Source organism: Elaeis guineensis, chromosome 12 (assembly GCF_000442705.2).
Source record: "Elaeis guineensis isolate ETL-2024a chromosome 12, EG11, whole genome shotgun sequence".
Lineage (NCBI taxonomy): Eukaryota > Viridiplantae > Streptophyta > Magnoliopsida > Arecales > Arecaceae > Elaeis > Elaeis guineensis.
Window position 1 is genome coordinate 78,715,684 of NC_026004.2, and position 6,316 is coordinate 78,721,999.

The following is a 6,316-nucleotide window of genomic DNA, read 5'->3' on the forward strand; positions in this document are numbered from 1 at the left end:
TAGACTTTAATAAGAAAAATATGAAAAACATCATTCTAAGAATTTTCAAAGTTATATATAATAATTGAAAAAAAGAAAAAAAATCAGGTTTTAATTTGTTCATTTAGAAACATAACGTATTTGAATAAAAAAAACTCTATTTTTCATACTCTATAAAAAAATTTCTAAAAAAACATGTTATTTTCCACTGAGGCCCTTACATTTTTTTCCCCTAAGAACAAAAGAAAATCTGTCTTTGAAAGAAAACAATTGGGTTTTAACATATCTTGCCATTTATTATAAGTGGCTCTCTATTTGACGTTCATAAAACTAATGCCGGTCTTACTTACAATGAGAACAGCTGAGTACAGAACAATTTAAAATTAAAAAGGAAAAAAAAAAAAAAAAAGGTCTTTGAAGCTGCTACAGCCCACACGTTAATCAGTAATCTTTACTTCCAAAGAAACATATGCTACCAAATGCTTTCTAAAAGTTTTGTTTTAATCAGTCACACATTAATACTTCCTGCCCTAATGGGTTTCTACCAACAATCTCAATCAAGCAAACTCAAAGTCCATCAATATTTCAAGTACAATTTCTTGTCCATAGAAAACATATATTTTATTGCTTTCAAGAAAAAAAGAAACAGTTAAATTAGTTTAATTAACTACCAAATTAGTAGTTCAAGGGGAGAATTTAAATTCTATCATGGTCTCCCTCCCCCAATAATTAATAACATATAATAATTTATGTTCCAAAAGAAATCCATTACTTCGCTGATCAATATGTCGTGACAGTAAAATCTAACACCGGAAATAGCCCTAGAATTTGCCATATGCAACTTCTCCAAACCAATAAGTGTTCTAAACTAATCCTGCATTTCATCAACATTTGTCAAATAATATTTTCTATTAAAATCCTTGGTTAGAGAAAGGAAAGAATACTCAGTTAATGTTAATGTAATTTTTAAGTTTGCATCAATTGAGAGAATTGCTTATTTGTGTGTTATAGATGCCGTATATGATTAGCAAATTCTACTTTCTTTGATTTTCTTATCTCAATTTTCTTTTTGTTCATGAAACTACACAAAATATAAACTATTTGATTAGGAATTGCTGCTCACTTAGACAAAAGAAAGGAAAAAAAAAAAGAAACCAAAAAACTTCTGTCTCAGATTCTACCAAATCAATTTGGATATCATTATTTTCTAATGCATGCACATTAGTAGACAATTAAAACTATAGCTTAAACTCAAGATTCAGTTAAATCTTAAACATATCAAAATCCAAGCAAACAAGAAAGAATGGTCATTCAAGCACAAATAATAATCACATGATAAGAGTTAAATTAAAGTTAAATGTTTATTTTATTTTGATTAATAAATTTTATTCTTAATTTTTAAAAAAATTAACTAATTTTATTTTTATGTTAAAAAATAATTAATTATATTCTTAATTTCAATAATTCTAAAAATAAAATTCTATTCCTAATTTTAATAAAATCACCTTAATATAATATTACATAAAAATGTCCAACTCCACCACCTCAATATATATATATATATATATATATATATATATATATATATATATATATATATATATATATATATATATATATATATATATATATATATATATTATTTTTATTATTTTTTTTTTTTTCTTTTGGGGTTTATGTAGTTGAAGTACAGATAAAGGAACGAAGCTTGTTCCCCAACTCCCACTTTCCTAGAAACTAGCTTCCCATGGCACTTCACTTGGTATTATAAAACAATTTGCATTTATGGAACCAATTTCACTTGATCGACCAAAATCATCAAATATTATATTTTTTGGGTGCAATCTCAAATTACTAGTATGTATGATATTTAGAGCCTAAAAGAAGCTAATTTACCAGCTAAACGGGTTCAAATCAGATATTCTTTTAGCTATCACAGATTATAAGTTGCTATAAATTTTTGTTCCACATGTTCCATGAATTGAGTCCAGGCTTTTTGTTTTATTTATTTATTTATTTATTTATTCTTAAAGCTTAGATAAGCCTTTGGTTAGTAATAATCATATTCGGTTACAATTGCTGGGTGCTGAAGGTCTTCTTTTTTTTTTTTTTTTTTTTGAGTTGTTAACTACTTGACAACCACTTCTTCATTTACAGGAATTCTTAAAGAGCTCAAAAAAAGAACTTAAATTTCAATAAACTCTCTATTATTCAATAACTTAAAAAATATATATTTATACTACTTACATAAAAGTAAATAAAAGATTAGTATAAAATTAAAAGTTTATTTTATTTTTACATATTAATAAATAATTAATTATATTTTTAAATCTAAAATAACTAATTAATTATATTTTTAATTCTAATTCTAACCCATAACCCTAAATCATTAACCAAACAAAAAAATAAGATGACTAATTAATTATGTTTCCAGTTCTAATCTTAAACCCAACTCTAAACCTTAAACCAAAATAAAAAATATATAACACAAGAATTAATTAGAAAATACGCATAAAAAATAAATTCTAAGTAATTTAAATTACTAATTAATAGATATTGAATTATATCAAAATTAGTAAATAGTCAATAATTTGATAAATTTTTTTATAATTTAATCATTATTATATGCTTTCGTACTCAAAATTATTATATTCATATATTATATTTAATTTTTCACATCAATTAAGCCATAATTATTCCCTTGCAACATACATGAGAAAAATGCTAGTAGATAAAAAGAAGGAAATTGGTGTGAAGGGAAAAATTTAAATGGGTATAAAGAAAACTAGATTGGATCATTTCTTAATTTATGCGTGTCATCCTTACACATAAACCATGCTAATCTTCATTATATCGTTCCAAATTTATTGCATGTCCCTTCGGGAACAACTTATAATCTCTGCTTTCTAATGAAAAACTTGTTTAAGATTGTTAAACCAATGGATGTGGGATTTTGGTTCGCTTGTAAGTAGAAATACATCACAACTTTTGTGGGCGTGTTTTGTTTTGTCTTTTCCATTTAGCCCAACTTGGATGGACTTATGGATCATTCTGCAATTCTTTTTGGTAAGTAAAGTTGGGCCCAGAATCTTGGGCTTACCAAGGCCTTTCAGCTTGAGCTGGCCAAGGGTTAAGTGTGCAAGGGTTAAGTGTGCAATTGAAAGTTATGATAGAGAACAAGCTTTCCCACAAAATAAAAGAAAAGAAAATGTGATGAATTGCTGTGTTGTTAATTAATTAAGCACCACTGATCAATTGATAGAGTCTGATCAGTATCTATTTCTTTAAATCATTATTAATAAAATTTTCTGTTAAAATGTGGTCAAAATTGGCTGTCAATTACTTAAGTATTACTAAGGTATATGGAGATCGTGTGTATAATTGAAATCGAGATTAATTTATTCTCTACGGTACCCTAGTATATATGGTTGTATAACCATTAGATCTTTTTATTTTGCCTTGATAAGATGATGAAATAATGTTACTGTTTGAAGTTATGCTTTTCTTTGCTAGGTTTTATGATGGAAATTAAAGTTCTAAGTTTATATTTTTTTTGAGAAAATGTAATATATTAGTCAAGAAGTTATACAAGATCTATAATGTAATTCATACATCAATATATTAAATTTAATGATTTTCAAAGATCAATCTATTATCTAATCATTAAATACAAAGCATAACTCTCAAATCTCTGGCTAGATCCATCTAGCTCATTATGTGGCTATTTTGCTATGCATTTTTTCGTCTCTATATATTTTTTTAAAAAATATTTCCTATCCAGCAGTCTATAGTAATTTAAAAGCCATAATCTATATCATATAATATATCTGTAATAGCAATTGAATTTGGAACTAACGTCGGGACAAATGTAACATATAGACCCTAGAATATAATACCAAATTACATATAATTTAACACTACTAACAAGGCAGGTTAGGTCACCACTAGATTAGGATTTATACATAACTATTACTGTAGAGTGAGATATCATTGGAATCAAAAAGAAAAAGTTAAAATAAATGAAAAAATATCACAAAGAGAGAAGAAAGGGTTCACAACCATCTGATTTTGTTGGTGGCAACCCCAATATTAAAATTCAGCTTTTTATTTTCTTAGAGTTTTTGTCAGTAGAGAGAAAGATGGCCAATATATTCATAAGTTTATATTTTAGAATAATAGAATCATAATATTGATATCTCCTAAATAATTTATATTTTGATCTTGAAAGATCACGAGGCATCATGAAATAAAGTGCATAAGCATACAAGATGCACCTATTTAGGGAAGCATCGATCATGCCATTGGACCAATTCTTTTTTCTATTTTTCTTTTATGAAAAAAATAACACAGGAAAAATATCTTAGAAAATAAAATATATTTGTTTTAGTACATGAAAAAAATTTTAACAGAAAAAATAAAAAGAAAAAAAAATTGAGAGCTCCATCTTAAATAAAAAATAAGCTATCTGAATTATTCAGAAGTAAAGAATACATTTCACACACACATACACATACATATATATACACACACATACATACATACATACATACAGTAACCTACGAATTCATTAACCCCACCTATCGATGAAGAAATTGGATTGGAGAGGACCACTCCTTGGTGTATCATCGGACGTGTAGGTCAAGGCCTCGAAGCGTTCAAAGCCAAAATGTAAAATAAGATTATCATCGCATTCCTCAGGTTCTAAATTTTACTTGAATTTTAATTATTTAGATGAATAAAAAAATTACTATTTATAAAGCAGATTGCAATTAAAGGATTTAGGATTAAAAAAAAAAAAGCATCTTTCACCTTTGAAGGATATACATCTCACAGTATGATGGGTTACCGAATATCCGTTTCAGCTATAAGAGATTGAAAACAGGTATGAAAATTTATTCTACATGTTCCATGAGTTGAGTTTAGGCCTTTAGGTCTTTTTTTTTTTAATTTTGTCTATTTAAACAGGCCTTTGGACCTTTGTTTTGTAAATAATCATCTCTTTTACAATTTCAAGGTACATGTATAAGATTTCTTCTTAAATTTTTTTGATAGTTATATTACTTTTTTTTTAAAGAAAATATAGTATAGTAATTAATCAAGAAGTCATACATTATTTATAACATAGTTCATAGATGAATCTATTCAATCTAATGAATTGGGATAATATACAACTCTCAAATCTTATAACTCACTCTACAGCTATTTTATCACATAATTTTGACATCTATGTATTTTTCTGAAAAAACATTTTCCATCCCATAGTCTATAGCAATTTGAAATCCATATTTCATACCATATACTAAATCCGTAAGAATAATTGAAGCTGGAGCCAACTTCAAGGTAGATGCAACTCATGAACTCTAGATTATTATATCAATAAAGAAGCCCTAAAACTACCAATTGCATAGATTATATAATCCATCAATTAAGTGAAAAATATCAAAATAAACTAAACTAAACTAAAAAAAAAAGATAAGAAAAAAAAAAGAGAAAAAGAGAGACTTATCACCAATAAATTTACTAAACTTATTGGTAGTAGCACATTTTTTTTTTCTTGAAGAAAGAAATGAGAGCAATAATTACATTGCATTTGAAGGTACTTGATAACTTCTTCATTTACAGGAATTCTTAAAATCAAAGAGCTCAAGAAGTGAACTTAAATTTCTATTAAAATCTCTACTATTTCATAACTTTCGAAAAATAGAAAAAGAAGAAGATTGGTGTTCAAGGGAAAAAAGAAGAAAAAATTCTCTACTAAGCTATAAGTTCTCTACTATTCCATAACTTTAGAAAAATATAAAAAGAAAAAAATTGTTTTTGAAGGGAAACAAAAAGAAAGAATTCTCTACTAAGCTGTTAGTTCTTTTTTTTTTTTTTCAAAATTTAGATGGGTATGAAGGAAAAAAATTGGACTATTTTATCAATTTAAATATGTCATCCTTGTGCAGAGGTTATGCTAATTTTCTCTTTACCAATTTTATCGAAATGTCCTGAAAAATGCTGCTTTCTTTTTAAAAACTTGTTTAGGATTACTAAAGCAATCGATGTGGGATTTTGGTGAGCTTGTAATTAGAACACATAACAACTTAGTTCCATTATTTTGTGGGCTAGTTTTGTTTTGTCTTTTCAATTAAGCCCTACTGAGATGGACTTTATGTACTAGTTTGCAATTCTTCTTCGCAACTAAAGCCAGCCCAGAATTTTGGGCTTATCCAGCCTGAAGTGCCATATGACCAATATATATAAGTTCTCTCTCAAAGAGAAGAATGGAAACTTTGCCTTTTTCCTTTTATTTTTTTATTTATTTATTTTTGAGTAGAACAAAAGAAAATCTGTC

The 6,316-nt window shown here is 26.6% G+C and overlaps 2 non-coding genes across 2 annotated transcripts; both read right to left on the reverse strand.

Moving 5' to 3' along the window:
- Nucleotides 1–2,763: 2,763 nt before the first annotated feature.
- Nucleotides 2,764–2,866, reverse strand: LOC114912887 (U6 spliceosomal RNA). The gene has a single exon (XR_003798878.2). It is a non-coding gene; the product is annotated as a U6 spliceosomal RNA (small nuclear RNA).
- A 3,015-nt stretch (nt 2,867–5,881) lies between these two features.
- On the reverse strand, nt 5,882–5,979 carry LOC114912888 (U6 spliceosomal RNA). The gene has a single exon (XR_003798879.1). It is a non-coding gene; the product is annotated as a U6 spliceosomal RNA (small nuclear RNA).
- Nucleotides 5,980–6,316: the final 337 nt, after the last annotated feature.